The 24,385-nt window shown below is 44.5% G+C and overlaps 1 pseudogene; it reads left to right on the forward strand.

Annotated features, from left to right (window-relative positions):
• Positions 1–23,571: 23,571 nt before the first annotated feature.
• Positions 23,572–24,056, forward strand: LOC134412208 (transmembrane protein 33-like; annotated as a pseudogene).
• The last annotated feature ends 329 nt before the right edge of the window (positions 24,057–24,385 follow it).

Below are 24,385 nucleotides of genomic sequence, written 5' to 3' on the forward strand. Positions count from 1 at the left end.
TTTGGTAAGCACCCAGAGGTGCAGATAGAGGGGAGTCTGTCCATCCCTACTGAGAGCTCACACCCCAGCAAGGGCCCATTGACAAGAGCTCCCTGGAATGGTTCCTCCTCTCCAGCATTGCAACCTGCTTTGTCATACCTGCCTTTCACTTTGGCCCAGGCAATGGGGTGAGAAGGAGGAGAAGTAGATTCCATGGCCTACTTGCTCACTGGCTCCCTGGCCGGTCAAGCAAGGAAGTGGTAGCAATAATGAGGAAGAGGAGGAGGAGCAAGGGCAACTGCTGAAAATGGCAGGGAGAAGATGGACTCACTGAAGGAGGGGGCTATTAAGGGTGTCTTACCCAAGGGCCCTCCAAAACCTGGAGCAGGACGGTTGGTCCTGATGCCTACATATAGCTGGTCATGAGGCGAAGATAGCCAGAGCTAGGCTGCCAAAGGCTGGGGTTAGTGGGTCTTCATTGGTCAGTGCAACCGGCTGACAAAGGAACGCTGGTCCCAAAGACTGCCAGTTTGTGACTGCTGCCCTACATGAAACATGGAAAGGAGCATTCAGCGAACAATAGAATGGTTATTTAATAAATAAATGTAATATAATAAATAATGTATAATAAATAATAATAAATAATGTAATATAATAAAAATGTAATATAATAAATGTAATGTAATAAATAAATAAATAAATTATTTCCTTTTGTTATGGTTCTTATTACTGTTTACAGGTGGGACCTGCAACAAAATGTTGCAGTCTGGAGCACTTCTGTTCCAGCCAGTCAACCAGGACATTCCCTTCTATCCTCCCCCATCTAAACAGAAATGAACCCTTCTTTGGCCACTGAGCATGCTCAATTTTCATGGGGTGATTTTTATTTTTGTCCCCTCACAGTTCCCATCCCCCCCTAAAGATTTTTGTCTGCATGTGCGCACTTCTGCAAACTTTTGAGTTTCCCTTGAAACCGGCTGACAAAATGAGAGGGAGTTGATGCCTCCCTCTCATTTCTCAGTGGCCCTGTTTTGGCTACAGTCCTGTCAACGCTGACCGGCTGAGAGAGTGATGCAGTTTTACATTACAATCTATCTGAAGAGTACATCCTAGTCAACTGTATTTCAAAATGGCATGAAATATTTATTTATTTACTCCCTTATTTAAATATGCATGTTTTCACTTTAGGAGATTTGTAGCACAGCCAACCCAAGACATTTTGCTTCCTCTCTCCCATTCCCTTCCCTTCTCCCATTCCATATACAGAAGCTGTTCAGTCTGGCAGTTGAAACTTCCTTCTACACTGGTGATGGATCACCCTCCATCCCTGCACTTGAAGGCAAAAGGCAAGTGTGTGTGTGAGTGGTGTGTGTGCATGCATACACTGTGCAGTAGGGGTGGGTGGGTCAATTAAATCCACAATGGAATCAAAAGAATTCAGATTCCTATGAAACTGAACTGTCAATTCCACAGTAAACTGGCTTTTCCTGAGTTTCACAGATTCTATGGACTTGATGACCATTTTTTAAAAACTCTCTGGAATTTTATGCAAATTTACCTGTGAAAAAATGCATTAAAAAAGTGGCTGAAAATGTGCATTTCCCCCATAGGCTAAAGCATGAAAATGCACATGGGGGGTGGGATTTGTGGCTTTTTGCAAGTGTGAATTTGTGGAAATTTGGGAAATTGGAAAAAATCCAATTCCATCAATGCGCAGACGATGGAATGAAAGGCACCAGACATCCATGCTGCTTTGATGAGACACTGTCTGGGAACCATAAGTAAGCTGCTCTGTGCTCTTTTTCATTGTTTCAAATTTATAACAGTAAATGCAGTTCTTTTTTTTAAAATACAATACATTTTTGGGGGGGACAGGGGACGGGAATTATAACATTATGAAATAAAACTGATCCTGTGATAGTATTTTTGTTGTTGCAGAAATTAACTTTAGAAGTCCAGTTATTGCCTTTCCCTTCATTAATTTCACAAAGACTTTGTTAACTTAAAAACCAAAGCAAAATTCCATGCTCCCCCTCCCCTTAGGTCTTGTTTCATCGAATTGTAGATTGGTTCTCATATTTCACGTACAAAATTCTGGCCATGGTAACTAAATAATGGTAAATAATTCTCTGCCCTTGTTGGAAATTAGAACTTCCCACTACCATCATTTCCATGTCTACTCAGAATTAGGCTTATTGCTTAGTAGACATGACTGTAGGTCAACCAAAACGGTAATGGGTCTGACAGTGCAACCCCATGCATTCCAAATGGGCACTGCGATGGCAGAGTAGTCCAAATATCCACTCTCCATCTTCCTTTCTGTTGCTTTTCTCACCAGATATGTTTTTTTGTGCACGTCTAGTGGTGGAGTTGCAGAGATGGGAGAAGGAGCGGGAGCTGGGAGGCTTCCGGATGTTGTAGATCCTTGGTGCTCCACCCCCTCATTTGCATCCTCAGGTTGGAACTCCCAGTGTGTGTGTTCCCTTTCCCTGCTCTGCTCAGGGCCCATCTCAAAATCTTTTTGGCAAATTTTCAGCCTGTTCTGTTAGGGGTTTTTGTGTTGTCACCATAGCCACAGGCAGAACACAAGCCAGATCTACACCAAGCAGGATATGACACTTTGAAAACGTTTTGAAAACTGAATATGGAGTGTGTCCTGGGCCTCAACAGTTGTCACTACTGTTATAAACCATTTTAAAGCAGTAGTGTAGATCCTGCCCTAGTAAAGGCCATTCCACTCGGGCCTTCTACAGGCATGGGAGCCTAGTTAAGACGTTCCTCCCCTGAAACCTATAATGGCTGCCCGGGACATACCTTGAGTACTGGCCAAACATCACGTTTCTGACTCTGTACTCCCTCTGGTTTAGGCAGAAGGTTGATCTCAAAGCTATAACCCAAACATTTTAAGGCAGCCTTAGAACGTTTGGGCTGTGGTTTTGATATAAGTAGGACAGGAATTAATATAATAAGGGAAGGAATTGCCAAGATCATACTGCCCTTATGAACATAAGAACACAAGAGCCATGCTGTATCAGACCAAGGGTTCATTTAATCCAGCATACTGTTCACACAGTGGCCACCCAGCTGTTGACCAGGGACCCACAAGCAACAGCACCCTCCCACCCATGTTATCCAGCAACTGGTATACGGAAATGCAGAACATTAGAGCATAAGAAGAGCCCTGCTGGATCAGACCGAGGGTCCATCTAGTCCAGCACTCTGTTCACACAGTGGCCAAACAGCTGTTGACCAGGGAACAAGAAAACAGGGCATGGTGCAAAAGCACCCTCCCACCCATGTTCTCCAGCATCTGGTGCACAGCACACAGGCTTACTGCCTCGAATACTGGAGGTAACTAAAGGGCAACTAAAATGATCAAAGGACTGGAGCATCTCCTCTGTGAGGGAAGGTTATAGGTGCTGGGATTGTTTAGCTTGGAAAAAAGAAGGCTAAGGGGAGCCATGATACAGGTGTACAAAATTATGCATGGTATTTTATCCTTCTTCCATGATACTAGAACCCAATGGAGTCATTCCATGAAGCTGAGTGATGGGAGATTCAGGACAGCTAAAATGAAGTACTCCTTCATGCATCACATAGTTAAACTATGGAATTCACTACCACAAGATGTAGTGATAGCCACCAGTTTGGATGGCCTTATAAGGGGGTTAGACAAATTCATGGAGGAGGCTAATCACTGGCTACTTGTCCTAATGCCTCTATGCTATCTACAGTGTCAGAGGCAATATGACAATGTACTCTAGTTGCTGGGGAACATGGGCATGAGGGTGCTGTTGTAGTCATGTCCTGCTTGTGGGTTTTTAGTCGATAGCTGGTTGGGCATCATGTGAACAGAATGTTGGACTAGATGGGCCCAATGTGACTCTTCTTATGTTCTTTTGAAATCCGTACCAGATTCACTGTTTCACTGACATAAGAGCCACCAGCCTCTACTGATCTCACCATAGTGGGGAAGACAGTGAGCAGGCAACCTGTGTACCTGCATGCTCAGTCTGCTGTTCAGGTGCTAACTCTTGATGAGCAAATTCAAGGCCCCAGGTCTCATGGTTCTTTGATTTTAAACTGGACTTGGCCCAGGCAGCCCTTCAACCAGAGGACTGTTCTCTGAATGTCCATCAAGTAGAGCACTGTCCTCTGTAAAACAGGACATATAGCCACCCTCCCTCCCCCTGCCCTGCCGCAACTACTCTTCGGAAAGCTAATAGCAGCTTGGAAGAAGGTGATTTTTGTCAGTGCCATAGTGGGGCAGGAAAGCATTAAATATTTGCTTCCTGTGTATTATGGTCTTGAAAATCAGATCCTTTCACTCCGGCTATTATTATTTTCAAAAAACACAGATGTGGTTGCTAATAATGCATTTAGTCCCATGCCTAGTAGAGCTATAAGTAAATATATTGCTAAGTACCAGCTTCATTTCATGTAGCATATTCCATGTTATTTATTGTTTAACATGGGAGTCCTTGGCTAATTTTCATAACTTATAGGGTGTTTGGGCCGAATACATAGGGTGCCGCAAATGCTGTTTAGATAAGAAAAGATAAGATTATCAGCTCCGCTAGCAGCCAATTCTAGGAAGTGACTATATTTCTAGACAAACAGGCACAGATTGTGGGTTGCTGTATCTAACCTGCTAAGCACAAAATTATGTAGCCCATCAGCAACTACTTTGGGAGCGGCCATTGTAAACTAGCAGTGTAAAAGCTGTGCCCCGATAACCCCACTGCTTTAATACTTAACTTAGGATAACCGCACCCTGTATAGCCACATTTAGCTTCAATAACAAACACCATTTTATTGGCAGTCAGAGGATCACATTGATGTACTTCAACCATCGGAAAGAGTGTGATGAATTTGGGGTGGTTAACTCATAGGACCACAGGGCATATTCACACTACAACATTATCCTGTGAACTGCCATGGCTTCCCCAAAGGAATCATGGGAATTGTAGTTTGGGGAGTGTGGGAAGAATTCTCTGTTGGAGATCCTTACCCATTCAACCTAGAACTATGGTCACCCAATGTTCCTGGGGTGAGGGAATGGCATATCTATCTCACAAATTTAAACTGGTTTAGGCCTGTGGTATAGTTATGCCCACTGAGTGAGAGGAGACACAAAATAAGCTAGGCTAATTTTCAGCCCCCCCCCCCCCCCCCAGGAGGATATATCATATATTAAGGCCAGTTTCATTCATTTCAAAAGTTGTGAGAGGAGTCTAGGCACAGGGACAGGTGAAAGGACAGCCTAGCTTCAAAAGCAGGCAAAACCAGCTGTTTTCACTTCATATATTTCTGATCCATAATAATTTAGTTACCAATGAAGAGTCCAAATACATTACGGATAGATCCTTGTGGGCTGAGTATTCTAGGACAGGAGCAGTGAGAAAGCAGATCTTTGGACATCTTGGACCTCAACTCTTGATCATTGGCCCTGCTGGCAGGGGCTTCTGGGTGTCAAAGTCCAAAACATCTAACATCTACGGGTGTGCATTGCCTTGGTCCGGAACCTCAAATCTGAGTCAGGACAGTATTGGGCCACCTCAGCCCGAAGTGGCTGAAGTACTTTGGGCAGCCTCAGCCTGACAGCAACCCACTGCCCCCCGCCCACCTGCCTGGCTGTGGGATTTACCTGACCCTTCCGCTTGCACCATCAATCCACCCATCTTCCAGGAGAGGCACCACAGATGGAGGGTCTCACCTGCCATAGATCTACTGTTGCAAACTACTGTGACTGGAAAAGGCCATTTCTGGAAATGCCCTTTTCTGGCTGCTGTAGTTTACAACAGTAGATCTACAGCAGGCCAGAGCTGTCATCTGCTTTACAGATGGAGGCTTTCTTGCATGAGCAGATGGGTCAGGTAAGTCCAGCGGCCAAGTGGGGGGCAGCGGCTCACTGAGGTTGGGGGGGGGCGATCAGGAGAGGAGAGTAGTCCTATGGAGTCACATTTGGCCTTGTGTCTAGGAAACCACAACAGCCCACTCAAATCCGAAGTGGGCTGGGATGGTTCTGAGGTTCCCCGAGCTGTATCAGCCTCTCATCCCCACTAATATCATGTGCCCACCCATGTTTTAGGGTGTAGAACAATGGGGACAGCTCCTTCCTGCCAGCTGACCTTTCCTCCTTCATATATATATTTCAGTCCAAATGGCTTAGGGAGGAGGAGGCCTACACCGCTGCACATTACAGGCATGGAACTCCAAATTCATCTTGGCCCTACTCTACAACATATACAACATAAGCATTAATCCACACCTGCCTTTCTCAGCTCTTAGGGGATGGAGAATATGGGGTGGCTAAGTTATTCACAAAGGGATTTTTTTTTTTAGAAAACCCCCCCCCCATATTTCCAAGTGGCCACATAGTATTAGCCTCTGATCTTGTTCTGAGATTCCTACTGCTTGTTGAAGAACAGGCCGTGTCACTCATAAGATGTCTGGCCCCAGAAAGTCAATACAAATAAAAATCTTAGACGGCCAGGTAGCCGCCAAAGAATGCCGTCACCTTTTACCTTCTACTAACTATTTTCGTTAACTTGAAAGCCACCTGTAAGGTTGGTCCCAGTCCATTCTATCTATCTGCACAGGTCAAATACCTGTCATAGCAGACACCCTAGTTAATATACAACTAGAAATTAATAGATTAGATAACTATTACATGGTTTTAGTGCCAATTAATTTAGTGACTTGGGTTTGCTGAATCTCTCTCTCTCTCTCTCTCTCTCTCTCTCTCTCTCTCAGCTTTTATAGAGATAGGAAAATACAGGCTTTGCACTGCCGTGGCTATGTTAGCTCAGCCTCTCGGATAGCTCTTTTGTGCTACAATTACCAACCACTGGATTGGGTTGACACAAGTAATCCCCTTTGGATTCTCGCAGCAATGTGATGTCAGTAAGAAGTCCTTCAAACAGGGCTATTAAAAAACACATTAAACATGCTCCTCGTTGTACGGTTTATGTGAGCTTACGTTAGAATAACAACGGTGCTGTGGCATTTGTTTGAAAATGAAAGGATTATACGGCCTTTTGTAAAATAAGGAATTTAGTTCTTTGGGAGGGGCAGCAGAATGGTGACTTATTTTTTGTTTATGTACCTAAGAAACCTTTGATAAGTCAGCTTCTGTCACTAGCTCTTAGTCCACTTGTAATTTCTTGTATCAACCAAGATGAAATGCATACTGCCTCAAATCGTTTATGTCAAACATCGAACAACATAGACGGCGGTACTTATTGAGAGATTATAGCAAGAAGGGGACGAGGGCCTTTAGGAATCCATAAGTAATTCATCTTTAAAGAGCATTTGGGAATCAGTCTATATCCTTTAATTGTCATATAGATGATCTCAGCTTTCAGTTTGTGTCAGAAACAAATTGAAGAAAAAAGAGAGAAAGGGAGAAACATGTCCTCACGGGGCTGTTGTAGAGTCTCTCAGTTTTTTGAACTAAAGAAATGCACCAACGGTCATATGATAGAAATGGATGAATTCCTGGAGGAGAAGGCTATCAGTGGCTACTAGCCCTGATGGTTGTGTGCTATCTCCAGTATTCAAGGCAGTAAGCCTGTGTGCACCAGTTGCTGGGGAACATGGGTGGGAGGGTGCTATTGCACCATGTCCTGCTGTTCATCCCTGGCCGATGGCTGGTTAGCCACTGTGTGACACAGTGCTGGACTAGATGGACCCTTGGTCTGATCCAGCATGGCTCTTATTATTAGGGATGTGCTCCGCTCCGATTAGGAGCGTAGAAGCAGTAGCGGATTGGCCTGCTCCGCCTTACCCAGAGGCGGAGTAGGAGCAGACCGCGGACCCCCTAGAAGCAAGGCGAAGAGAAGCGCCCATTTTTCGGAGCTCCGAGTTCAGGCGGAGCGCTCCGGTCGCCATCTTGAAAACATTTTGTACACTTCTATCATGTCTCCCCTTAGCCTCCTTTTTTCCATGCTAAACAATCCCAGTGGATGTAACCTTCCCTCATAGGGGAGATGCTCCAGCCCCTTGATCATTTTGGTTGCCCTTTTCTGCACTTTTCCCAGCGCTTTAATATCCTTTTTTTTAGGTGTGGTGACCAGAACTGTACGCAGTATTCTAAGTGTGGTCGCACCATGCATTTATATAAAGGCAGTATGATACTGGCTATTTTTTTCTCAATTCCTTTTCTTATAATGCCTAACATAGAGTTTGCCTTCTTTCCAGCAGCCGCACACTGGATGGACATTTTCATCGAGCTGTCCACCACAACCCCAAGATCTCTTTCTTACTCTTGAGTTCCCATGAGTTTCCAGTAGGGATGTGCTCCGCTCCGATTAGGAGCGTAGAAGCAGTAGCGGATTGGCCTGCTCCGCCTTACCCAGAGGCGGAGTAGGAGCGGACCGCGGACCCCCTAGAAGCAAGGCGAAGAGAAGCGGCCATTTTTCGGAGCTCCGAGTTCAGGCGGAGCGCTCCGGTCGCCATCTTGAAAACATTTCGCCATAGGATTGCATTGCGGCAAATAATCGCGCATAACTACGTTGTTTTTGAAGCTATCGTTCTGGAAATTCTTGTGCACAGAGAGTCGTGGATGGGGGTCATTTTGAGACCACTCTCAACTTTCTGCGTTGTCTGGGTCGCGGGCTATATTTTTGTGAAAATCGGGTCAACCGCGCAGCTCAAACTGCGTTTTCGGCTTTTCGCCCATAGGATTGCATTGAGGGAAAGAATCGGGGATAACTGGGGGGGGGGTTTAAGCTAGCGTTCTGGAAATTCTTGTGCACAGAGAGTCGTGGATGGGGGTCATTTTGAGACCACTCTCAACTTTCTGCATCGTACGGGTCGCGGGCTAGACGTTTTTAAAAAATCGGCGGGAAAAATACCTTTTTCAAAGGGCTGAGGGGCAGAGTCAGCTCCCGGTCATGATGATCCCAAAGTTGGAGGAGGGCATAGGCAAAACAGGTAACTTGGGATTCTGGGAAACTTCTCTTTCTTCATCTGAACGGGCTTTTCCCCGTGTTTTTTAACACAGTAGCCCCACCAAATGCACAAACACAACCTGAAATCATATACTAAGCCAAGAATAAGAGATAGAAACACAGCACTGCTCCCCACCCTAACCTTGGGGAACAACTGAATCGATGTGGTGCAAGGGGATGAGCTCCCCTAGGGCATCTCATCGTGGACGTGCCCCCACTCTCTCCTGCACTGGAAGGCCATTAGAGCCTTCCAAAGAGAGTAAAACGGTGGAGCAATGCCTATCATGAGTTGAAGTGAATGGTCACTTTTCAGTGGTGGAGCAATGCCTGTTCTGAGTCGAAGTGAGCGTTTTACTTCTTCTCAGAGCTGTGGCTGTCAGTGTCTTGAACTGGCAGCTACTTCCCCCTCCCCCGGGCACGTCCCCCTATTGCTGGTAAAAGACAGATATAGCCTTTTAAAAAAAGTTCTTCTTGTTGTTTATTGAGCAACACTGCTGCTTTTAATTCCACCCCTCCTTTGTTTATTGATTGATTTATTCCATTTTATATGCATTACTGGCTTATCCTTGGCTCACTTCCTTATGCCCCCAGAAATGCCAGCTGCATGCCTGCCTGCCTTCCCTCCCTCCTCCCCTGCCCACCTCGCAGGGATGTTGTGTGTGGGGTGCCCGATTTTCAAAAATTCGCCAAAAATCAGGGGATGATGGGATTGCTTTGAAACTTGGCATGCGTGTGTATATCCCCATGAGGTGTCATGGTGCCAAACATGAGGTTTCTAACTTGAACAGAAAAAAAGTTGTATAATTTTTTAGCTTTCAATGCAAGCCTATGGGGGGGGGGAACGGAGCTCCGGATCCGGATCCGGAGCTCCGGGCGGAGCGGAGCGGAAGTGGGCGGAGCGGGGGCGGGGCGGAGCGGCCCGATCCGGAAAATGGCAGATCTGCAAGTGAAGCGGAGCGGGGGGTCTGTGCACACCCCTACTTCTTATGTTCTTATCATTCACCCTACCCCCAAAGTTATATTTGTGTTTTTCACCAACTGGCCCTGGAATTAAACTGGTCACCGGGGCAAAATCTGAAAAACACGGAAGGTCTGGCTAATGTATCTGTTGAGCAGCCACAGTAGGCACTGGCAAGCGTCAATGATGCCACCAGTGCTGTTGTAGAGGCCTTCGCATGCATGAATTGGGCACCCCAATGTCCCCTTTTGTAATATACTGTTGAGTTGCAAAGGTAAAGGTGGATCAGATGGAAAGCAAGCATGTAGGTAGTAGGGGATGTGCAAATCATCAGAACGCAAGTTCATTGAGGTCCTCCAAATTCCATCTCGAAGCTTGCTTTGACTTGTGCCTATATTGGATTATGTATGGCTAGGTTGTGTTCCCCCCACCCCCCTGAACATTCATGCATATTTTTGTGCACATTTCCCCAAATGTAGACATCAATTGTGTGCATTTTTGAAATGTACGCATTCTTCTCCTGTCAATTAAAGCATGTTAGTGGGCATTTTTTAAAAGTACACATTTTTTTGCTTACTCCGTAGATTGCATGACGAGCTTGAATATGTACAGTTCTTCAACTGCAGATTGGATTTGGGTCGTTGTTCAATTCTGGGAAGTATGAAGTGGGCAAATTCTGCTAAAGAGAAATCAATTGAAATGAATTACTCATATATTCTTAGTAAGCGGTACTAGTATCAAAGCGACATGAGTCCAGCAGGGCAGGAAGCTGCCATACGCCAGGCCAAGTCAACAAAATCCAGAAGGGAAGCACCGAAACAAAATGCAAAAAGAGAATGTATCCTCAAAGGTGTCAATGAGAAACTCTTTTATTAGACCCAAAGTATTTCAGAACCAATAGCTCCTTCATCAGGCGCAATCTTACAAAACCCGGGTTTCAATCGGGTTTCAGGCCTGGTTTTGGAACGGAAACTGCCTTGGTCGCCCTGTGGGATGACCTCTGTCGGGAGAGAGACAGGGGGAGTGCGACCCTGTTGGTTCTCCTGGACCTCTCAGCGGCCTTCGATACCATCGACCATGGTATCCTTCTGGATAGGTTGTCTGAACTGGGAGTTGGAGGTACTGCGTTGCAGTGGTTCCGCTCCTACTTGGATGGCCGATTCCAGAAGGTGGTGCTGGGGGATTATTGCTCTGTGCCGTGGCTCCTAAGCCATGGGGTTCCGCAGGGCTCTATTTTATCCCCTATGCTGTTTAACATATACATGAAGCCGCTGGGGGAGGTTATCCGGAGATGTGGACTGAGGTGTCATCAATATGCGGATGACACCCAGCTCTACCTTTCCTTTTCATCAAACCCAGGTGAGGCAGTGACTGTTCTGAACCAGTGCCTGGGCACGGTAATGGACTGGATGAGGGCTAACAAACTGAGACTCAATCCAGACAAGACGGAGGTACTGTTAGCGGGTGGTTCATTTGTCCGGCGAGGTGATGTTTGCCCTGTCCTGGACGGGGTTGCACTCTCCCTAAAGGATCGGGTCCATAGTTTGGGGGTGCTCTTCGATCCAGAACTGTCACTTGAGGCACAGGTGAACTCAGTGGCAAAGAGCACCTTTTATCAGCTTAGGCTGATATACCAACTGCGCCCTTATCTGGACAGTGATAGCCTAGCTACAGTTATCCATGCTCTGATAACCTCTCGTTTGGATTACTGCAATGCGTTATACGTGGGGCTGCCTTTGAAAACGGTCCGGAAGCTTCAGCTGGTACAAAACAGGGCAGCCCGTTTACTAACAGGGACTGGCTGGCGAGATCACATTACGCCAGTCCTTTTACAACTTCATTGGCTGCCAGTCCAGGTCCGGGCCCGATTCAAAGTGCTGGTATTGACATTTAAAGCCCTAAACGGTTTGGGGCCAGGTTATTTGAAGGAACGCCTCCTCCCATATGTACCTACCCGGACCTTAAGATCATCTACAGGGGCCCTTCTCCGTGAGCCCCTGCCAAAGGAAGTGAGGCAGGTGGCTACTAGGAGGAGGGCTTTCTCCGCTGTGGCACCCTGGTTGTGGAATGAGCTCCCCAGAGAGGTCCGCCTGGCGCCTACACTGTACTCCTTTCGTCGCCAGCTGAAGACCTTTTTATTCACTCAGTATTTTAACACTTAATTTTAACTTAAATTTAAATTATACTGTTTTAACTCTGTATTTTAACCTTATATCAATTTTGCTGCGTGGTTTTATCCTGGTTGTGCTTTTTATATTGTATTTTGTATTTGTATTTTTAACTTGTTGGTTGTTTTATGATGATTTTAATTTTTGTGAACCGCCCAGAGAGCTTCGGCTATTGGGCGGTATAAAAATGTAATAAATAAATAAAATAAATAAATAAATAAACCCAAATACTGGAAAATCACTGGCTGAGCCAGCTATCAAAGATGGTGGCAATCCTGATAGTCACAATCAAGTATCGAGAAGTCAAGTGATGTACCTACATGTAGAAACGAAACCGATGAGCTAGTTCACACACAGTGGTGAGGATTACAAATCTATGGTGCGACCACACTTAGAATACTGTGTACAGTTCTGGTCACCACACCTAAAAAAGGGTATCATAGAGTTGGGAAAAGTGCAGAAAAGGGCAACTAAAATGATTTGGGGGCTGGAGCATCTCCCCCATGAGGGAAGGTTACGTCCACTGGGATTGTTTAGCTTGGAAAAAAGGAGGCTAAGGGGAGACCTGATAGAGGTGTGTAAAATTATGCATGGTGTGGAGAATGTGGACAGGGAGATAATTTTCTCCCTCTCTCAAAATACTAGAGCTCAGAGTTATCCCATGAAGCTGATTTGTGGGAAATAAAAGGAAATACTTCTTCACACAGCGCATAGTTAAATTATGGAACTCAGTACCACATGATGTAGTGATGCCCACCAATTTGGATGGCTTTAAAAGAGGGTTGGATAAATTCCTGGAGGAGAAAGCTATCAATGGCTACTAGCCCTGATGGTTGTTTGCTATCTTGAGTATTCCAGGCGGTAAGCCTATGTGCACCAGTTGCTGGGGAACATGGGTGGGAGGGTGCTGTTGCATTATGTTGTGCTGACGGATGGTTGGCCACTGTGTGAACAGAGTGCTGGTCTAGATGGAACCTTGGTCTGATCCAGCAGGGCTCTTCTTATGTTCTTATCATTCAGATGTAACAGGAAACCCCTCTAGTTAGTGAAAACAAACCAGGCTCAAACTAGGGTTTCTGATCCTGGTTTGTTCACGAACTAAAGAAACCACAGTTCCCTGAGTTCGGATATCATGGGAAAGTGTGGTTTGTTTAAACTCAGAAGCACAAGCTTCCAGTCTTTTCTAGCCTGCGATAGAGAAAGAGAAGGGTCAGAGAAGTACGCAAATTCAGGGCTCATGTAGGTTTATTCATGCAGTCAGAAAACATGGTTTCCCATTGTATCTAAACTAGGTTAATAATATTAATTCATTTCTCACTAGCCTTTGCAACTGTTCTCAGGGTGGGAAAACATGTGAACTGACAGATTACAGATAAAATTTTGTGATTGCAACAGCACTTTTTCCAGTTGCTGTGTTTGTGGAAATCGTTGCCAGTTATATTTACTATCTATGGTGCAGAAGTAGTGCCCTTTAAATGAATGCATGCCCAAAGCTGGCCATGTAGAAAAGAATCAACTTGTTTATATGGAAAACACAAACACACGTCAACTATCCCTAAGTATCAAAGAAAATACATAGCACAATACACCCATGGTGAAATGAACAAACTGGCATGCAGTGACATAAAATGGATAGGCCTGGGCATTGTACTCAAAGATGGATTTTGTACAAACCACAAAGATGTCTGTAATGCACATTGATTGTCGCACAAAGAACGTCTAATGGTTTAGCTTGCATTTCCTGACTTTTGTGGGTTTGAATATTGGGAAAAAAGTAATCCATATAGTAGTCTTAACATTATTGAGGAGGTTGTGTTTGCCCATTAACTTTTTTGTCCATTAGCTGCTCACTCCCCCCCCCCTTTTCATAAATTATTTTATTAGTGAACTTCACATATCAGTGAAGTTTGGAAAGTCTCCCCAAGTGTAGGATATGGCAGCTGGATGGCCTGCACATCATAAACACCAGGATCACAGCTCTTATTAATGTGATAGACCTGCAAAGAATGCCCTGTGGAAGTTTCATACTTGTTAATGTTTCATGTATTCGATATTTATATTTCAGTTAAATGCATTGTTATCCACCTGGGACGTATAGGATCAGGTGTGTTAAAATCTAAATAAATAGATAAGTGGTGAGTCTCCTTGACTACCGCAAGATTTATGCCTATAATGCTTTATGATTTTGCTCAGTAAAACTCTTATCTTCTGGCGCTGCACCCAACCTACGTAAGTTGCTGTTATTCCAAAAGTTGACACATTTGCAAACTCAGCCAACAGCTGTGTGACGCTGATGAACTACAAGGAGACAAAAAATAAGCACCTGCGGTTACCCTCCTGTGTAAATCTTGGCATGTCAACTCACTGAGATTCTTTTGCTGGCACCTGACATTACAAAATCTTCCCGAGGCCATGATGGCCGAATGGCTTCAACCCATAGTGTTTTAGGTTTCATCTTAAACCTTTGGAAGCTTGTAGCAGGCTGGATTATTTTCAAATGGGTTGGATTCTGATGTAATCATAGATTAGATCCAATGAAATCAAGTTAGTCTAAATCCCATTGATTTCAATACATCTACTCTAATGAGACTAAACCTGAATCCAATCCACTGGTAGTAAATAGAGTTTCCACAGGAGGTTTGGGGCATAATCCAGTGAAATTCAGACAAAATCAAGTCCCATTGAAAACACTGGAAGGGGTTGAATCATGAGTCCTATTCATTAAGTTTTTTTTTAAATGGAACTCCAGTAGTTCCTAACCTTTACTGGGCTGTGTGAATCTTTACAAGCTGCTGAACACAGAGTGTAGAAAGCAACCACGTGGCGGTGGGAATCATGTTGCTCTCCCAACATAAGGTCCTGTCCCAGGTTTTATTAAATGTGATGCCTTCTCAATGGTGGTCCCCCAATTATGGAACGATCTCCCCAACAAGGCCCGCCTGGCACCAACATTGTTACCTTTCCCCCCTCTTCTCTCAAGCATTTGGAAGCATACAATGAGTTTTAATCAGGTCTTGTCTACGCATGTGCTATCTGTTTATATGCTATGCTTTAATTACGATTTTGTTTTTAATCTGTAGGTTTTTGCTATTAATCATCTTGAATGCCAATTTTGGTGGAAAGGTGAGATATTATATAAATAAATAAATAAATAAATACACATACAGATATTTGACTTTGGAATTGTTGGAATTGAGATTTTAACACCAATATTTGAAATGTGACTGTTTTGGTTCTTTTCACCCATGGAAGAGGATATTACATGATATAAAATGGAATACAAAATGAAGCAAATACTAAATGGCATTTCAAGTCTGCTGACAGATACTATTGAGAGGTGTTTTATGCCAGCCAGAGCCAGATGTCAAATCTTGATTGTGACATCTCAGGTACTGACAAATATTCATTGCTTCTGAAAAATCACTCAAAGCTGATCTTGAATATCAAACATTCACCCAGCCAGAAAACATTTGGAGAAGATTTGCTATCAAAATTCACCAGAGAGAATTTGGAGAAGAATGTTAGTGTGTGCGTGCAAATTCATTTGGCCATAATACATTCCTGAGATCAGCAATTTCCAACTGATGTTACTGTGACATTAGTTGAAACAAGAGTATAAAAGGCAAAATGTCTGAACCAAAAAAGAGTTTGAACCAAAAATCAGTCAGGTAAGTCTAGACTGATTGACTGAGACTGCATCCAGACTCTATATAACTTAGGAAGAACTGATTGCATGGCTTTCCCTAGGTCAGCCTTCTCCAACTTGCTGGTCTCCAGATGTTATAGTTGGACAACAACTCCTATCATCCCCAACTGCTGCCCATGCTGTCCAAAACATCTGAAGTCAGGAGATCGGGGAAGGCTGCCTTTGGTGCTCTGTTCACTACAACGCTCTCCCATCAATGCCATTTCCAAAAAGCTTCTAGGCCAGTTACCATCAAAACTCAAAACAATCCTTGTGCTAGATTTGCCAGGGATCACCAGTCTATAACTACTGGAAGAGCAGAACCCAGAGAAGTTCCCTGTGGAATGTATGCCTCTTCTGCAAAGCTGTAATCTTGCTATAAACTGCTCCAAGTTGGGAGTTGTACAAGGATATCATGGACGGGAGGCACATGGTGCTACATTGTACACCTTTGCACTACTTAGATCTAATCACAGGTTTCTCCAAGTTCAAAGCGTAGTTACCTGGTGCTCAGCACAGCAGTTCCAACCGGGTTCTGGGCTCTGAGCCAGAGAATCGTATAAAATACCTTTAGAACATGCCTATCCCCTCTTAGAACATTTACTGGTGTTTTAAATTCTCACCAAACCTGTTCTGTTCTTTTGAACCATAAATAGTTATGGCACATCTGTCTCTAGGCTCTTGTATTTTCCTTTGAAAACCAATGCTAAGGACATGTTGGACTGTTTTTCAGTGTGTAGGAGTTCACACAAGGGAATGCTGCCAAAATGTTTTCTCCTTATCATCACAGTCAAGCCCAACATGATCTATTCTTCCAAATAATGGCTGTGTTGACTATGTCCAGTTGAAGGAGTTACTTCTGATGGCCTTATAACCAGAGAGCTATCTTGCAGTCAAACAAGTTATCTGTAAATATATCACTCTCTGCTATTTCTTGTAAGACAGGATAAAATTGCTCACCTTCATGCTGACTTGAACACTGCTATGGCTGCAGTGTCTGTTGAGGTGTTCAGTGCATCATCTTATCCTGTTTTGTAGGTTCAATTTCAGTTTTTGGAAATTGACAAGTGGACAAAACACTTGCATCAGTTCAACCTACCACATGCTTTCTTGATTCTTGCCCATCATGGCTTATTCAAGTGAGCCATGGGGGAGTGGAGGCTGACCGGATGGATCAGGGTAGTGGTGAGTGCATCATTGCGTGATGGTGTGGTTTCTATGGCCTTGAAGGAGACAGTGGTGGATCCAGAAAAACCCTTCCCTTGATCTAGAGATCTATGCTTACTATTGTCCAGTCACAAACACCCTGTTCTTGAGTAACGTGCTTGAGTGAGTGGTGGCATCTCAGCTGCAGGCACTCTTGAATGACTATCTGGATTCAGGCTTGATTTTGGGACGGAATTGACCTTGGTCGCCCTAGTGGATGACCTTCTTCATGAGACGGATGGGGAGAATGCAACCCTGTTACTTCTTCTCGATCTCTCAGCAGCTTTTGTTACCATTCACCACAGTACCCTCTTGGGAGTTGAAGGCACTGTTCTACATTGGTTCAACTTGTATTTGTGGGGTCAGTTCCGGAGAATAGCATTGGGTGATTGTACCTGAGCCCCATGGCAGTTGAGCTGTGGGGTGCCACAGAGCACCATCTTATTCCCAATGTTATTTAATATCTATATTCAGCCTTTGGGAGTGGGAGGCAGAAAATGTGATATCTTTTAAATGTCTCCTGAAAACACACTGGTTCATCCAGGTTCTTCAGGGCTGTAAGTAAATTAATTATGTCGCTCCATTTTACCACTCCCTGATTTTAAAAAAAATGTAGTTAGAAGTGTTTTTAATGCTCTGTTTTAATACTGTGTTTTTAATATTGTATTTTAATATTGTGAACCGCTGAGAGATTTTATTATATTCAAGAGTAGATAAATGCCACAAATAAATAAAATTACTGCTTCTTCACTTTTCTGATTTTTTAAAAATTGGTGCAGAATGTAAAGGTCTAGAAAAATGTCAACTTTATAAAAAGCAAGAACTTAAAAAACTGTAGATGAAAAATGGCATCTAAAGAGGCATTCCTTCTTGTAGGAGAGAAAAAGGAGAATGCCTCTTCTGAGGTGGCACCTGATGTGGCATATGCTTGCATCATCTAAACACAAAGCATGCCCTTTCCTTTAGACCTCTTAAGCAAATTTATGCGGATTCAATTGACTAATCCATGAACTGAATGACTAAACTCATAGGATTAACCAACTCATAGTGCAATCCTAACATCCAGGACTGCTGGCTGGAAAGGGTTGGGATAGGCCAGAGGTACTCATCCACCAGCAGAGAGGCAGGTGGGGGACGCATCCATTCCAGGTAACCTAGGTATGCCCATGTGGGGGTGAATCTACTACTGCTGGCATTTCCACTTTTGGTGGGCCCAGAAACAGATCATTCAGGAGGTAGAGAAGGTCCACCCTGGGATCCACTGAATCCAAGGTCACTCTATTCCCCTGTGAGATCTGATTGGTTTCAAGGGAAGGGAACATCTTTACAGTATCCCCAGTGACAGGTAAAAAGGTAAGTTCAGACCTAACCACTCACCCTTGCTAAGGGGTGTCAGTCAGCAGTGCTTGGAAGTGGTGGGAGGACTCCCCCGCCCCATTTCACCCTCCCCCCATGTTGTTGTTGTTGTTGTTGTTGTTGTTGTTATTATTATTTCCTGCCTTTTGTCCAATGCTGGGCCTCAAGGCGGCATTACAAAATTTAAAACATATACATTTAAAACCCATAAATAGAAATATACAAAGTTAAAATATATATTAAATATATTCCAATTCTAAAACATTTAAACATTTAAAATGACAGTTTCAAAAGTCCTTGGGACAGACAGAGGTCCCGATTATTCGCCAAAGGCCTGCCGGAACGAAAAAGTCTTTGCCTGCCTCCTAAAACCCATCAAGGAGGGAGCCAGTCTAGCTTCCCTGGGGAGAGAGTTCCAGAGCACTGGAGCAGCCATCAAGAAATGATGTAATCAGTGGATGTAGGAGTTAAGGACACACTTGTTTCTCTGAGCCTTCTTTGGTTATGGTATGTTAGTGTATATGACAATGTTTTTTTTTCTAGCAAGTAATAACTTGTATTTGATAAACTAAAATTTATCTTACACTTCCTTGAATAACTAAAAAAAAAAAGGACTTAGAACAATGTCTTGTAATATGCAAGTCTATTCAATGGTTAAAAGACAGACAAGGCAGTGTGTTGGGGAAGGTGGTGAGAGACCTGCCCTACCTTTGGGTTAAAAGACAGGTGAAAAGTCAATTGGGAATCTTAGCAGCTACATATGCAAGCCCAGTTTAGACAAATGATGTCTCTACTTGAGTGCAGTAGCCAGACACCAGGAGTGCAGGCCTGGGGTCCCAGTGATCTATAGTTCCCCAGATGATCACACCCCTTTCTATGGCCCTTTCCCCTGCTGACCAATTGCTTGGTGATTTCCTGGCTTTTGTGCAATTTCTTCCCCATTCTAAATGGTAGTTTGACTCCCTGCTTTTGCCTTTGGCCCCTCCCATGATTGGAATGCGCCCCCCCCCCCGAGAAGTTCTTCAAAATGGCATTTGGCTCTTGGGCTGAGAGAGGTCCAGCATCCCTGCCTGAAACACTCCTGAGGCTCTGAGCTGTGGGACTTCCATCAAATATGAACTAGCCCATACTCTGGGAAGAATTTCATGGCTTCATTGCTAATTCCAAGTGTGTGTGTGTGTGTGTGTGTGTGTGTGTGTGTGTGTGTGTGTGTGTGTGTGTGTGTGTGAATTTCCTTCTTTTATTCCTTTACTTTATGTATTTTTTTAATTTTTATTTATTTATTTATTACATTTATATACTGCCCCATAGCCGAAGCTCTCTTTGGCTTCAGTGGGTTCATTTAGAGTTTTTAAGGCAGCTTGTTCCCTTCCTACGTTGAAGTAATAATTTATTGTCTTAGTATTCCAGAATATAACCTCCATTTTGAGTGAATAGCCTAGAAATATCTCTACTTATAAAGCTGAAAGTATGTGTGTGGGTTTGTATGTCCGGAAATGTTTACCCACTTCCACATGAGGTACAAGCTTGAAATTTGGCATGCTGATAGATCTTCATGTACGATGTACCAGAAAATTCTTAAAATGGGAATTTGGGGGTTTCAAGTATTTGTTAAGAATTTAATAAAAAACATAGTGTTATGCCTACAACTCCCAGCATGTTTTGGGTGGGAGGCCAGCTTTACCAGCCTTTGGCAGCCATTGTGAGCATGCAGGCACATGGCCGCTATGTGCCTTTCACAACTGAGGCTGTAGCTAGACCTAAGGCTTATCCCAGGATCATCCCGGGTTCATCCCTGCCTGAGCGCTGGATGCCCTGTGTGGCACTTAGATGAACAGGTTTGACCCCAGGACAATCCTGGGATAAACCTTAGGTCTAGCTACGGCCCCAGTCTCCTAAAGTCATTCTTGAGCAGTCAACCCAATTCCACATCAAAGGCACCCCATCCTAATATTGCTGTTTTCTCAGAATCCGCCTCCAACCCAAAGGGGAAAGCAGGTGCATGGCCTTGGCCCTTGGGAGGGAGGGAGATGAGGTACTCTGTGCATGCCCAGAAAAATCCTGTCTACTGTGGCAGCACAACATTTGAAAACAGCTGTCCATGGCATCCCTCCCACTATCACCAAGGCACTGGGCACTGGAGTCTATGCTTCCGGCTGCATGCCAATGATATCATTGCCAGTCTGAGGGAGCACATGGTGGAGAATGGGGACCGTTTGGGAGACAGAGCAGCGGGAGGCTGAAGGCAGTGAGGAGGATGAAGAAGAGCAGCAACAGCAGCTGGCAAGGGGCCCTGGCACCATGGGTCAGTTGCTGGGATACCACAGTGGGATATAGACATTTAAGTAAAGAAATCAATGCACACATGGGACATTTTCAGGTATTGAAGACCATGTCTTGCTTGTATCCCAACTCCATGTATCCCAACACCACAGGGGTTTGGATCTCTGTCTGTGTCCAGCAAATGTGATAAACAAGACCCTGATGGCAAAGATTAGGAGTCGCATGCTGTTTAGTCATCACTAGGATGTTCACCGACTTGGAACAGGTGGAGAAGCGCACCCGCCCACACCATCAGCTGTTGGATCCGGCCCTTCTAAAGCAAATATTATTGTCCATTGTATAAGGCAACTCATGTAAATATATATGCACGCTATATCCATGAATCAAAATAAAAGGTTAAGCGAAGTACACGGACATGTACTGACATGGCCGATACAGTTCATGTGGAAGCATATTCCCAAGCCTTAAGGAAATGCTATCATGAAAAGCTTTTTATTTTATTTTTATTTTTTTACTCTGACTGTTATCGACAGATTAGAATGCTAAAGTTATGGCTTTTCACACCCTAACTGTAAGTTGTAGGTGACACCTGCCAGTCCTAAACACTTTATGTGGAAGTAGATACACCTCTGGAAATCAAAGGGGATTTCTTTTAAGTAAGGCATTTAGGACTGGTAATCTGTAGAGCTGTACTAAGCTCCTAACATTAAAAATGTCATGCATTTGTCCCTTACAGACTTCATTGTGGGTAAATAGAGATAACGTCATGGTGCACGTAAATAGGAAGTTGCCTTATACCAGTGGTGGGCCTAATCCAGCCCATGGAAACTCCCCCATCTGGCTCATGGAAGTTTGGGCAGTCCCCTTGGCCCCCAAACACTCCCCTCTCCAAACTGTACCTACTGGCTGGGAGGCTAATAGGACACTTGGGGAAGAAGTGGGGAGAAGAAAGTGGATAGGGAGACACACACCCCTCTCTCATGCTACTAGAATCCAATGGGGTCATCCCATGAAGCTAATTGGTGGGAGAGTCAGGACAAATAAAAGGAAGGACTTCTTCACTAGGTGCAGAGGTAAACTATGGAAATCACTTCCACAAGATGTAGTGATGGCCACCAATTTAGATGGCTTGAAAAGACATTCCTTGAGAACAAGGTTATCAATGGCTACTAATCCTAATGGCGATATGCTACCTTCAGTATCAGAGGCAGTAAGCCTAGGTATACGAGTTGCTGGGGAACACATGCCCTGCTTGTGAGTTTCCTGTTGACAGCTGGTTGGCCAGTGTGTGAACTGAATGCTGGACTAGATGGACCCTTGGTCTTATCCAGCCTGGCTCTTCATATGTTCTTAAGACAGCTTCCCACTTTAAAAAGATTAAAAATAAAAAAATGTTAAGAACTAAAATAAAAATCAGGGTGGGAGCAGGGAGCTTTGCACATGCCAAGAGAGGTATCCATGGGACATTGGTACTGACAGCATGTTGGAGATAGCAACTTTATGTCAACTCCGCCTATCAGTCCACCTTGCTCAGTACCATCAACTCTGGCTGATGGCACCTCTCTAGCTCCTCATGCAGAGGGGAGGGACCTTCTGCATGCAGAACATGTGTTCTGCTGTTGAGTGATGCTCCCTCCCCTGTATTCACCCAGAGTTTCCCATAAGCAGCTGGTTGGCCACGGTGTGAACAGAATGCTGGACTAGATGGACCCTTGGTCTGATCTGTATGGCTCTTCTGTTGTTCTTACAAACTGGAGATAAGGGGATTCTTGTGCATGCCACTCCCATTTGAGCGAGAGAGTGGCACAGAGGCAATAAGGGAATTCCCCTTGCTTAGCACACAGCTACCCCTCCTGCACTCTCTATCTCTCTGGTTGGCACTTCATCCAGTGAGCTTCAAGGGTAGAAGGTGCGGGGTGGGTGAAACTGGCCTTGGCCAAAGCAGTGGCTGGAGGAACACAAGCTGGTATTTGGGCCTGGGGACTTCACCCATCCCACACCATTCCCAATGGGGGAAGGTGTTGGGCAGGTGAAACCAGGAACTCAGCTGGCACTAGGCTGAGTTCTTTCATGCAAGGCCTGGGACATGGTTGGCACTGGGACATGGTTGGCTCCTTACAATGCCATCTGATTCTCCTTCTCTTTGCTGAGAGGCACGGAACTCCAAGAGGCATAGTGAAACTCAAAATGGGTGGGGGCAGATCAATGGCATCAGAGAGCATGGCCAAACCCACAGATATCATCCAGACTGCTGAGGACCTGGTGAGGGCAATTTGGGTGCCCACTTCAAACAGATTCCCTGCTCATGATTCAAACCATTCATTTGTTCATCTAGCCATGTAGAGATGGACAAATTCGTCCATTTCATTTTCACCGTTTCTCATTTTCTCTGAGAATTTGTTTTTTTTTAAAAAAACCCTTTAAATTCAAATTCGTATGCATTTTTGGTCACATTTCCCACCTACATGCATTTTTGTATGCAATTCGTCTAATATACTCATCCATGCAAACTATTTCCTTAATGTAATGCAGTTTGAGCATTATTTTCATTAATATATGGATATTGTGTGCACATTCCTCATTATATGCATTTTTCTGTGCGAGTTCTGATTGAAGAACTGCATTGCTGAATTCAGAGAAGTGCAATGGGTCTACTCTAAGTAGGACTTTACTTGGCTTCTACCCCAAGGTTTCAAGCAGCTGTGTTGTCCATCAATAGCTGCCTGATCCTTTGAAGACAGGCTAGGATTGAACCTTGGACCTTCTACAGGCCAAGAAAGTGTGCTGCCACTGACGTATCCATGCCAAGGCAACAGTTATTTGTGCTTTGGATACTTCATGATCCGGAGGAGGCCTCCCGGCACATGCGTACTGCTAGTCGCTCGGCAGCAGTGCTGCCTTCCTTGCTGCCTGCTCAAAATAGGTTAGTCCTCTCGTGGCCGAGTCTCTCCTTTCCAAGCGGAGGCGGGCAACGGCCCAGCCATGGTGGATATGGTGCAGAATGGGCCCATGCAAGAAAGTGTGGGCAGCGGAGCCTTGTAATTTCTGATGACTAATAAGTTGGACACAGCCATGTGGCTTTCTCGTATATTCAAAGTTTACTGTTCAGCTTTATTTGTTGCACCTCTTCTAGGGGTACCTGAAGCAGCTAGCTTTTATCAATGTGCCTTGCTGGCAAATGCTCTTACCAGCGCCCTTCACCAAAGGCTACCACACTTTCAGTTAAGCAGGGCGTTCCTGGCTCAGGCCTTGTTGGAGGGCAGCTGCCACTGCCTTTGCATTCCCTCATCTTTGTTAATTCCTACCCTGTTACAATGAATATTTCCTCAGTTTTGTTGTTTTCTTTGCTTCATGCTGCCACCTACACAAAGAACATTCTTGATGCACGAGGTTCAAATAGTCTTCCGTTTCTACGAAATCTCTTGGACAAGTTAAATGCCAATCAATAAAGTATCCTAAAATTCTGATTAGACTTATCACAATGCATTCTCTTGAAGAGCGTCCGGAAGCTACAGTTGCTGCAAAACGCGGCAGCCAGGCTGATAACCGGCACATGGTATCATTATCATATCACACCAATAGCGAATGTTCTTGCTAGTTGTTTTCTGGGCTCGATTCAAGGCAAGCTGTTGCTGTTAACGTTCAAAGGTGTAAACAATTTAGAATCAAGCTATCTGAAGGATCGTCTATCTTGGTAAAAAAGTGCTTGGTTTCTGTGATTAGTAGGAGAGGGCACTTACAGAGGCTGGCTTGTCAGGGCTTTGTCCTGGGTTGCTCCCAAAACCTGGTACACCTT

This window comes from Elgaria multicarinata, chromosome 1 (genome assembly GCF_023053635.1).
Source record: "Elgaria multicarinata webbii isolate HBS135686 ecotype San Diego chromosome 1, rElgMul1.1.pri, whole genome shotgun sequence".
Classification (NCBI taxonomy): domain Eukaryota; kingdom Metazoa; phylum Chordata; class Lepidosauria; order Squamata; family Anguidae; genus Elgaria; species Elgaria multicarinata.